Below are 12,374 nucleotides of genomic sequence, written 5' to 3' on the forward strand. Positions count from 1 at the left end.
ATTTGCCTACTAATTAACTATCCCAATTCGTCTTTAATTATTAACTGGTCTAGGACAAATTCCCATAGCAAACAGTAGGTTTACATTACTACATACAAAGCCTATTTAATCATGTTGAGAACTAAAAAGATACACCGAAAAGGTAAACATAATGAAACTGTTCTCTCATTTAAAAAAAACAAATTCCAGTTTGCTCTAGTTATAATATCCAGGCATAACTTTTATATGAGAACATAAAATACAACACACAGCTATAAGTAAAACAATATGTGTATTCTTGAATAATAGGGAAATAGCTTGCCAATAGGATATATTTTGACCTAATGAAAGATGACCTGAAATTGACTTTGTAGTTACAACCCGATTACTTATAAAAATAAGAGGTAGGGGTGGGGGGCAAGAGAGGGAAAGCAGTGGTTGGGAAGAGCTTATATTATGTAGCGTATTGATGTATTTGAAAAGTTTTTTTTCCTTTTGATGAATAATAAAAACAATGCAGTAACAACAACTTTCATGCCAAGAAAGAAGATTGTCTAGGGATTTTGCATCTCATATTCCTCTATTCCCCAAGCCTCACAGTGTTGGAAAGCCACATTTTAAACTGGTAAAACTAAAACAAATAGGCTGAAAAAAGAATTGCTTTTAATTAGAAAAGAAAGGCACTTCTGAAAAGAAGTGCAGTTACAACAGAACATTTATTAGCTCTGTAGCCTTAAGGGGGTGCATCATGCAGAAGGCAGGTTTCTTCTGTGCTCAGAATGAGGGCTACATCATCTCTGAATAGACTCATCATTTTAACCATCTTATCCATTTATTTCTTTTAATGTTTCAACTGAATTCAACGTTCATGATAGCCTTGTAGGCTGAAGTGATCTATTTGTTACTTTGGGCAAGTCACAACCTCTATGCCTCAGTTTCCCCTTCTGTGAAACAAAGGGGACAACGCAACACTGAGCTGCCTCACTCCATTGTGGTTCTGAATGTTTGTCAAATACTTTGAGATCCTCTGATGGAAGGTGCCTTAAAGGTGCAACAGGGAAGTGGCAGTGCATGTTTTCCCCACACCACCCTGCCATCTTGTGCCAAACCCCCTCCCACCCCCACCCCCAAAACAAAAGAGTCTAGCTCCAGAATTGAGGCTCTATGGCTCACTGAGTTCTTGCCTCTCTGCTGAAACTGCCAATTGATGCTGAACATGATAGCGTTTTCTGTGCAAGTACATCTGGCTAGTAGGAAATAGACTGAGACCAACAACAAATTTCACATTAGCTTCAAATCCACTTCAAAGTTCTCCTTCTGGTTCACACACCTCTCCTGGGATTCTGATTTCATAGTCCCTATCTAATCATAATTTTGGCCTCTCCACAAGAAATTTCTACCTGTGTACTGGAGAAGGAAGATTACTCTTTCCATAGTTCTCCCATTCACTGAACTTTCCCTAATCCTTCTTCCCAGTAATTTCCCTCTTTTAAAATCTCATTTTAAAAGATTCTCTCTCATTAGAGTATGGCTGACTGACTCTCTCTCTCTCTCAAGGATGCTGCATTTCTGCCTTGTCCATATGCTAGGGAACTTCCTTGAAAAAATACCCCAGACAAATACTTTCATACTTATGAGGCAGCCAGGCTCGTGGCTTGTCCTGATTTCCAGCTAATCTTGAGACTTTCATGAAAGCTCCCCATGATATACAATGAAATATTTATTATATACATTTGAGCAACATTTCATGCTTTGAAAAAACAATGTTGATGTTTAAGCAGTGTTTTCTGTCCAGTATTCTTCTGACATTCAGTGTTTGTAATAGCATCCTGACAGCATCGACCCAAGTTCCTGCTTAACTTTCGCAGCTGGACCTGTTTACAGGAAACACGAGGACCAAGATTTACAGAACTCAAAGCAGCACTTTGTTGCTTTTCCTGACTAACTCAACAAGGTCAAGCAGTGAGGAGAGAAAGGAGGAACATATACAAAGCCAGTGCATGGAATCAAGCTTGATTATATTTTAGTTGGGAAATATTAAAGAGGATTTTTTATAGCTATTACTTTTCTTTGAGAAAATGAGGTTTAAAATCTAAGAGGAGGCTGCCAAGTTGGCTAAAATGTGGAATTCAACCACCTTCCATCTTTAACAGAGAGGACCATGTGCACAGAGAACACTGTTCTCTGAATGCAATGAGCCATGCAGAAGGCCAACCTTATCAAGATGGAGCATTGCATCACTGTTCTCTAGATTCCTGTATTAGCCTCCCATATGACTCCCTAAACATAGCCTTCTCTTTTGTCCTCCCCTTCTCATCTCCCTCCCTGTTCTTGTCTTGATTTAGACTGTAAACTTTTGGGGGCAGGGAATTCCTCTTCAATTTTATTATAAAGCGCTGTGCACACTCTATGGAACTGTGAATAATATGTGGTATACATGATGCAAGTAATAACTAGTAATAATAATCACACACTGGGACCTCATTCTCCTATTAAAGATGAAGGCAACTGCAATTTGTTCCACTTTGTAAATTGGGCATGGTCTTCGGAGTGGCCCTTCAGGTGGGCAAAGAATTAATCTTTATCTCATGGCAATATGGGCAAGAAACAATGAAAACATGTCTGTTGGCTCCATGACTGATATTGGAACTATATTTTTGACAATGATTTTCACTGGTACTGACATGCTTTGTTTTTGAAAATGTGTTTGTTTTAAGATCACAGTCCATTTGATCGTATGCTATTTTTTACTGTATTTTTCTTTTATAGGGGATGTTTGATTTCCTTATAATCTATTCCAGAAGCCCAGTTCAGGCCTTCTAGGAGGGAAAGAGATCAGGGAACTCAATAACTTTTCATGCAGCAATACTCTCTTTGGGCTATCTGCAGCTCTAATAGAACAAACCACTTCAGATTAAAAACAAAATTTCCTTTGTTTTACCTCACAGTGCATCTCATGTAGGAAATCTGGGTTTTGGGGGAGCATGCCAAAGATTCCAGTGCTACGGTCCAGTTGAGATTAGGCACACGGTGAGTTGACACTTTGGTCTCTAATGTAAGAGGATGCTCTTGGTAAATTTCCTTTTGAACAACAGATCTCAGAGCAGACTGCAAGCTCTATAATTCCAAGTGAAGGGAATTGATGGTTGGGCAATAAAACATAATGGGTGTAGTCAGTGCTAGACTTGTTATCTCTCTATCAGGGATGGCATATGGTTAATAAAAGCATTTCTATCATGATGCAAACTGATGGGCTAGGTGACTAACTAGAGGTTCCTTTCAACTCAAATGATTCTGCAATAAGGACTGCAGACATGACAGTCACTGCAATTGAAAAAAGAGCGATAGGGTGTTATGTAGAAGAGAGGAAGATGAAAGATGGTGGCTCTGGAATGAAGAGCCAACCCTTGGGTGTTCTGGGAGGAGATTAACACAAAAAGAGGAATTGGTCTTTTTATAGCAGCTCTAATTTGATTCCATTTCCTTCCTACAGTAGTCTTTCTGGTCTATTTTGCAAGTACACAACACCATGAATGTCCTTTCTTTCATAATTTCTGGCATTCCTGTTCAAACATTTTTTTCACTGTTATGCCCTTTGCCTTCCAATGATGTCACAAAGCAACCACCTACTTTGCTCTGCTCTATTTAAGTCTATAAGGTTTTGGCCAACATTCTTCTTTTCCTGAGTCAGCATCTGTTTAAACTGGATGCTTTAATCAGGTTTGCTCTTTGGGTTGCAAATCCTTCTCTGTCCATTTCTTATGCCTGTCAACAACCTCAGGAACTGGGCACTAATGGTAGATATATGAATTATGTCAAAAGATATCTGACTCTTCATTAGAGCAACTTGTTCCACATTCTCATATCTGTTCACTATATACTGAATTTCTTTAACCATCTACAGATTTGGGAGCACATTAGTTCTAGAGAGATAGCAAAGGTAAGTGATCTTAAATACACTACGCAGCACATTGCTTGCTCATTGTTTAGTAACATTTTTCCTTTAAAAAATACATCTGTCTTGTAGCACATACATCGTTGCTTCATTGTGACAGATTTATACCCATAAGAAGGAACCATTTACAACTGCTGTTATGAAAAGGCTCCAAACCCAATCCATTTCTCATAAAGATCCTCGGGATAAAAGGAGGATTAATGTTCAAAAGTAAGTTAAATGAAAAACTGAGTCTGCCCAGGGGGAGATGTTAAAGACTGACTGGCACAAAAAAGTTCTTTCTAGCAAACCTCTGGAAGTTCTAAAAGAAAGGGGTCAAGAGTCATCTGCTTAAGTAATGGTCTCCAAGGCAAAGTATTGGCTGGCCAATCTTATGATTACAATGGACTATTATATGTATGTTCTATAGGCTGAATGCATCAATTATACTGATTATGTGGTTTTAAAAAAATGCTTAACTTGCTTTTCCCTGCTATTCAACATAAGACATAAATTAACACAAAAGCATACATGAACATATTTTATACCTTCCCACCTCCCTTATTTTAAGCTTCAAAGTTTAATGATTTAATTAAGAATGATTTAGAGGGTAACCATTCAGATCTGAGGGAGAAACATACCTTTCTCTCAGAGAAGTTCTAGCCACCAAACACAATTATGCAGAACTGAGAAAAAGGGCGTTGTCAATCAATAAAAAATAATAATTTATCTCAGACCAGGAACTGAGACTCTCAGTGCAATGTTAGTTTTATTAGTAATGTATTTTTTTTTAAACCACCAAAGTTTATTGCCTGGTGTAAATCAGAAAGTTGAAAATGTATGAGATTCTAATTCTGTTATCATGCTATTGCCCAGGAATGTTTTTGCTGATAAAAATCATTAGAAGCAATGTTCTTTTATGGTGAATAACTTTTAATTGTAGTTCACTTGAATGTTCTGACAGACCAAAGGATTTATCCCCAGTCTGATTCTTTCCTGAGAGCCAGACTGAGAGAAGGATAATTGCTAGGTGTTTGGAGACCTCATTCCAGGGTGACCTCAGCAGAGAAGCCCACATCTTCACCTGTATTTACAACTGGATCTAACATTATTGTCAATACTATTTGAATACTAACAAAGTGTCCTCTTTCCATTTCCAAGTCTAAGAGCGACATCCTTCCCTCAGATACATACTGTTTCATTGCTTTTAAAAGATCAGACTCTACCACATGCAATTGCACACACAAGTGCAACAACACCAGAGCTTAACCAGAGGGTAGGGCTGAAGCCCTAATGTTTCTGACCACTGCTATACTAATGGCACTGCTCTGCACTCACCACTTCTCGCTCTTCCTGGGCTGCTTCTCTCCCTTGGCTCTTGCACAAATGCCTGGAGAATGGGGACAAGAAGTTCTCTCTCCCCTGCATTGCACGTGGCACGCCCAACTGGAATGGAACGAATAATAATTTAAGAACTTATTGTGGTGATGCTTTGAGATTTAAAACAGAACATGATTACATGATTTTACTGAGCAACATTCAGGTTCTTTGCTTCTGGGTGGGGGGAGGGAGGGGAGACACAAAAAGTACCCAGCTTCCCCATGTGTAGTCTGTCCACTCCAGGAGGGGATGGTTTGTGTTTGGAAGCTACTGCAATGCTACCATGTAGAGGGAAATTGCCTTTTTTTTTTTTTTTTTTTTTTAACTCCAATAGTTTGTCAAAACTAAGACTAGCAAAGAATTTTTGACTCCCGAAAGGAAGGGTAGCCCTGTGGTTAGGGTGCTAGCCTAGGGTGCAGAAGATATGGCTTCAATTCCCAGCTCTGCCACAGACTTCCTATGTGACCCTGGCAAGACACCCAGGTTACGGTGGCATGTGGAGTTCAGATGCTGCAAATGCCCCTTGCACAGGTATAAGCAGCAGTGTCGATGGTGAGGCACTGCTTAGGCAAGTACACTAAAGACACACCAGAACCTTAGGGTATATGCCCTAGATGGCTCTCTACTTGCCCAAGCAGTTGTCTCCCATATCTCCACTGCTATTTTTGGGAGCATAGCATTCCACTGCCTCTCCACTGATGGAGTCTTTCCCTGCCACAGTGAAAGACTCCAGCAGCAGGAGAAGGCTGAGGCAGCAAGGAAAACCTCCAGCAGCTCCCAATTGCTGGAGCCTTTCCCTGCCAAAGGCAGCCACACACTATTGTGTACACACTGCAGCGTGGGCACAGCCTGCTTTTCACTGAGTCGTGTGGCTACACGTAACCTACATGGTACTGCCAAGGCTTTAGGGTATGTCTACACTGCAGCTGTGTGTGAGTGAGCCTCCCAGCCCAAGGAGACAGACTCATGCTAGCTTAAGCTAGTGGACTAAAATTAGCAGTGTGGACATTGCAGCATAGCTGGTGGCACAGGCAAGCTGCCCAAGTTTGGACCCATGGGCTCAGGCTGGCTTGGACTTGGGTAGCTACAACATACATGCTGCTGGGAGGCTGACTACCTGGGCTGAGAGGCTCACTCGCAGCTGCAAGGTAGGCATGCTCTAAGTTGCTGTGCCATTGTAACACCAACAGACCCCCGTCGGCGGAGGGTGGGATTGAACGTGGGACCTCTGGAGCTTCGTGCATGAGCCTCTACTGTTATACCAATAAAATAAAAGCCAGCAGGATCTTATTAAAGGGGAAAAGGCAAAATGCCACATTTATTGTGAATACAGAAAGAATCATAGAAGCAGTTAGTTATAGCTATAACATTCCATTCAATCTCATATTTATTCACACATTCATTCATACACACACACACACACAGGTTCTGCAAGGTTGTTATCATAGTTACCAGCCTTACAGTTGCTCATGCCAAACCACTGGCCAGGTGGCCTGGATATGAGGGGGGAGCAGGGCCTTTTCAGATGCTCATCTGATGCTCCTGGAAGTTGGTTTGCAGAATCAGACCCCAACGTTCTCACTTTCTAGAGTCCAGTTTTATAGGAATTTCTTCCTATGCCAGTCTATGGGAATTGCTTCATCATACTGTTGCTGAATCAATCAGCAGATGGCACATTCCTGATGGCTCCGTGCTGCTAGATGTTACCTTGTTCTTTGGTTCTCCCATCCTTGAGGCTGTTGGGTGGATTCCAGTCTGCCCTCCGGGGGTCCTCTGGTTATTTCCACTTGACGCCTTCTTCAGCCGATGGACACTGGATTCTTAGGCTGGCACCTCCCTGATCAGCCAGTTATTATCCACACCAAGCATCCATCCACATACATCCTCTATGTCTATTTTAATCACAATTGTTAACAAAGCAAGATGAATACAGCAAAAGGGCGGGGAGTCTCTGGGTGCTGTGTCTGTTGTTACAGAGTATTGTTTTGAGTCTCTCTCTGTGTGAGTAGTTGTTATTACAAAGAATTGCTTTGAGAACAGACTCTGTCTTAGAATGTACTAATGCAATTAGCAGCTTGCAAGTTTAACACATAGAGGGAGAGAAACAGTACCAAAAACCAAGAGACCTCTTAATTAGTAATACCCTGGAATTTAAACTATGGGGAATCACACTAATTTGTGATTTTAATACAGAACTTCTTTAACACGATCCAACACTACTGCATGAACTAATGTCAACTAGCTGTTAGCTAAGGTTGCAAAGCAGACTCATTTTACCTCTCTAAGTGTTCTCGGTGCCACTAGATGGGACAGAACGCCACACCCCAAAGGTGTGTGGGTTACACCATTATCTGTATCATGGGGATAACAGTACTTCCCTATCCCTATCTGTGAGGTGTTCAGATGAGGGCCATATAAGTGCCTGAGATATGTACTAAGATTATGAGGTTTATGTGTGTTTTATCTCAGCATGTCACAAAACATATCCCATGAAATCTCTTCTTTTGTTGTTGTTTTGTTGTTCTCCTTACCACAGAACTGACATGGATGGATTAAGGCAGCTATTGGCAGATATCCGGGTCCTGTGTTCAAAAAGGGCCTCTGAATTTGGGAGCAAGTCTCCAAGGATCCATCACAAGCAGTCTGGAACAGCAGCTGACATTGTGAGTCAGTTCCACTGGCGAGAAAATGGGTTGGCCCTTGTCTCTCTTTGCCTGAGAGCAGGCCCAAGGCACTGAACACTGATCAGCAGGCTGAGCTGAATGACACCATAGAGCACTCTGTCACTGCTGGGCCTTCTCCCACGCTTCCTGGAAGGCATAACAAAGGGATGCTGCTTTGATTCAGGAGCAGAAAGGAGATGCTGAAATACTCTCCACTCAAGTGGGAAGTAAAGGTGCTTCTCAAACCCCTCACCACCACCACTTGAGGTGGAGGAGCCCCTGCACCAAGAGATGAAGACGGATACGGACTTTCCTAGGAGCTGAGAGAGCCTGAGGGCTCTCCTGGGAACCGCAGCGGTGAAAGGAGCAGAACTTGGGGCCACTGGGCAGCCCCACACCGGCAGCTCCTCTGGCGCGGCTGCTGTACCATCCCAGCCCCCCCCAGCCTTGTCCTCCAGCGAGGCTGCTGTACAGACCCCAGGCAGGAGGCCTCAGGAAACGCAGCTGCTGCGTGGAAGGGCCGAAGTCTGTACAGCAGAAGTCTTCGGTGCAGCGGGAGGAGGACAGAGCCCCCCCGAGGTAACATGGGATGGATGTGGATCATGGGGAGGGGACAGGGAGAGTGCGGGGCCCCGGGCTGGGAGGAGTCATGTGGGGTGTCACGTGGGGAAGTCACATGCCCCAGCTTTGTGTCCCTCCCAGGAATGCAGCGTACTGGCAAGAAATGATCTCTACTTGCACCACTGACTGTTTCCCACAGGCGCTGGTGATTTTAGCTGATCTCTCACTCCCGGGGGGTAACAAAGGCACTGAGCACACAGCGGCTACTGGCATCCCACAGCTGCCTGGGCCTGTATGCCACTAGCCTCTTCACTGCAATGGTGCCAGCTGAATCATTACAGAGTGGCATGGGAAAGTGTCCTGCCGCAGAGGAATAACTAAGGCAGCCCTGCCTAGAAACCTTTGGAAGAGGATTGCTGACTGACTATCTCCACAAGTTTCACTGAGATCTCAGGAGGATAAAAGGGACAGCCCTACATTCATAAACAAAGTGCTCTGCATGCCACTCGGCCCCCGCTTCACCTGACAGGAAAATGAAAAGCAGATGCCAACTCTACCTCTGTTGTACCTCTACCTCATCTCATAGGAGTAAAACAATTTATAGTCTATACTTGTTCCTCGTTAACATGAGGATGGGCTGGGCGCCATCCTTGAATTTAAACACTGTTAAGGAAAAATGTCTTCATACGCTTACCTGAGGTCCTGCCCCCTTCATCAGGCTCATCTGTGCTTGACTGGTGGGACTGACCAGGCTGTGGCAGAGTCTCAAACAGGTCCTGGCATGGCTGGATACCCCCTACCACATCTCCCATGCAATCTGTTCACAGATGTCCATATTTCTACGACTGGTCCGTAGCTGTGTTTTCACAGCCTCTTCTCCCCACAGGCCCAGGAGATCCAATACCTACTGTCTACTCCAGACAGGAGTGCATCTAGTGCATTGAGCCAGCATGATTAGTTGAGCAGTTGCACACAAGGGCAAGCTGATAGGTGTGCTCACCATGGTGGGCAATCAGGAAAAGGAACTTCAAAAACACATGGGGAGTTTTAAAGGGCTGGGGGAGGATTCCAGTCTCTGTGACCCCTGGGCTGTGAAGTCTACAACTGTAACCAGAGCTGTCACTGTAGCAGGGCGTGGGGTTAGAGGACTGTTAGGGTAGACACTGGTCACACTCACACTGCATCGACCTCAGTAAGTTAACCACGGCTTTTCTGTGAGGCAGTTTTACAGCTTTGCAGTAACGGGGCACTTATGTCAGCCAGAGACAAATCGTAGCATAGAAATATGCAGAAATAGGTCAGTGCAAGGTGACTCACATCGACCTAACTTTTTAGTGTAGAGCTGGCCCATGTCACCACAAGGCTTCCAGCAGTTAAAAAGAAGAGTTGGTAGGGGTGCCTGAGACTGCTTTTGGTGAGGATCTCAACATTCTGATAGATGCAACCCTAATTTTACTTTGAGCTACCCCGACTGTTACCACATTTACACTGCAAGGGAAGGCACCACTCAAAAAGGCAGTCGATGTCTTTGAGCAGTAAGCTGGGTGTGACCCTAAGAGCACCCCAATGCCAGTTGGTACCCTATTGTCATGATAGATACCCAAAAGGTGGCATGTAATATATCACTGGGAAACTATTAACTGACTGATCATTAATATTTTTGAGGGCTGTATGTACAGTAAACCCACAAAGGACTTTATAGCTATGTGTTGGAGATATGTTCTTCAAATGTATTTGGGAAGCGGTGGCTAAGCAACACCTGTTCCAGAAAAAGGAATGTGGTTCCGCCTCCTTGAAGGTGTTTCCAACGTAAATTAAGCAAGGTGTAACCAAAGACAAAGCAAAGCACATTTACTTGCAAGGTGAACAAAGTCATCAGGAGAGCAAGTGGGGAAAAGTGATCACTTAACAATCTTGACAGGGATGGAGACTGCACCAGGAAGCCTTCCTGCCTCTTGACATAGGGTAACTGAATTTTGGGAAGACAGCAGGGCATCTACACCCCAGCAAGAAAGATGCTTTGTCTAGGCTTACTTCGCAAAGAATACATTTCAAAGGTTTACTGGACTATAAAAAGAAAGGGGAGAGAACCCCAGACTTATCCATCTCTTGAGGGAACAAAGACACCAGCACTTTGATTCTGTAAGGGTGGATCCTGGCTGAAACAGTCAGTCACATTGGAGAACTTGCTGTAAGTAGGGAAACCATCTTGAACAAGAACTATAGCTGATTAAGCAAAATTTTAGGCTTAGAAGCATTTTGTTTGTAACTATTTTTATCTTTATTCTTTCTACTTGATATCATTTAAACCTATTCCTTTTGTTAATAAACTTAAGCCAACTCGGTGCAGCTCACGAAAGCTCATGCTCAAATAAATTGGTTAGTCTCTAAGGTGCCACAAGTCCTCCTTTTCTTTTTGACTGAAGTGGAGCATTTGTCAACCCCACTTAAGTGAATAAGCTGCAGTGTAACGTCTCTTTAAAGGAACCGCAAATTTAACTTCTGCAAGAGTTCAGCAAGAGGGCTGGACATTACAGGGCAGACGGTTTTGAAGAAATTCAGGACTGAGAGGGTGTTGGGGTCACCCTGCAAAAAGTAATTGGGCAGTGGAAGCCAGGGTCTGACCTGCAGGCTTTTATGCTGGCTGTTGGTGTCAGGGCTGCGAGCCACAGCAGCATAGCATTTAAGGAGCCCAGAGTTGCAGGGCAGGCGGTGACACTACGCCTTTAACGCTGGGTTGAACTCCAGAGCATCACAGTGGGTAACCCAAAGTATGGCACACACAGTGAGGGTGCTTAGAATCATCTCAGGAGATGAAGCCAAACAGCTACAATACCACATCACGGAGAAGTAACTGAACTCTCTGATGTGATAATTGATTATTGTGCATTGCAAGAGAGCCAACACTATTCACATGACTTTCAAATTACAAAAGTTACAGCTTCAATAGCCAGTTTAAGGTTCACACAACAAAATTAGTTTTACTATTTACAGTGCAATAAATAAAATCTCTGTAAATTAGGCAAGAATCTTACCGGTGAAATGGCACAATTTAAAATAAGGAACTAATCAGTGCTATCAAAATGGCTTCAATCTGCCTTGAAGGCTCTAATCATTTCCAGATGATAACATGGGGCTGATTGGATGTCTCTGGCAGCATTTCTTATCAAGGTCTGATTACAACAGCTACAATCAAAAAAAGAAAAATTGGTTATACGACACTGGCCAAAATGTGGTCTGTGGAGATTTGCAGACAGCCTTCTCAGATCAAGATGAAGCATTGTAAAACTGCTTGAACTTGTGACGGAGTTTGCAGAAGAAGGCTACAGCCATGATGGTAATTTCTAAACAATGCCAGAATTAGAGCTAACTAGAAAATTGTTGTTAAAAGTTTTGTTAGAGAATGCCATTTTGACAAAACTAAAGTTTTTCACAATACCGCATTAATTTTGACAAAAATTCATGTAGAAAAGCTGGGGGAAAAGTTTTGAAAAAGTGTCAAAACATCCTGTTTCAACATTTTGGGAATTATGTTTCAGGGTTTCATTTCAAAATCACATTGTTTTGAAATTGACTTTAGTTTACATATTAACAAATTAAAAGGTTGAAACTGAAATGAAATATTTTGATTGACCTGACATTAATTTTTTTTCTCCCATTTCTTCTTGTGAAAAATTTCAAAATTTTGGCCTCATTTGGAATGAAAAATATTCTGAAATTTCAAAAATTTTGGCAGGACAGAAAATCTGGTTTCCAACCTGTTTTAGCTGTGATGTATTTCACAAATTCAGTCAACCATCTGTAGAAGAAAAGTATCCATAGTTTGACTTCATATTGAAGATAAACAGATATGCAAA

The 12,374-nt window shown here is 42.6% G+C and overlaps 1 long non-coding RNA gene across 1 annotated transcript; it reads right to left on the reverse strand.

Moving 5' to 3' along the window:
* Positions 1-1,514: 1,514 nt before the first annotated feature.
* On the reverse strand, positions 1,515-12,124 carry LOC144261253 (uncharacterized). The gene is made up of 3 exons (XR_013345192.1): positions 7,825-12,124; positions 5,252-5,359; positions 1,515-1,853 (listed from the first exon to the last, which is right to left on the reverse strand). It is a non-coding gene; the product is annotated as an uncharacterized LOC144261253 (long non-coding RNA).
* Positions 12,125-12,374: the final 250 nt, after the last annotated feature.

Source organism: Eretmochelys imbricata, chromosome 2 (assembly GCF_965152235.1).
Source record: "Eretmochelys imbricata isolate rEreImb1 chromosome 2, rEreImb1.hap1, whole genome shotgun sequence".
In the NCBI taxonomy this organism is placed as follows: domain Eukaryota; kingdom Metazoa; phylum Chordata; order Testudines; family Cheloniidae; genus Eretmochelys; species Eretmochelys imbricata.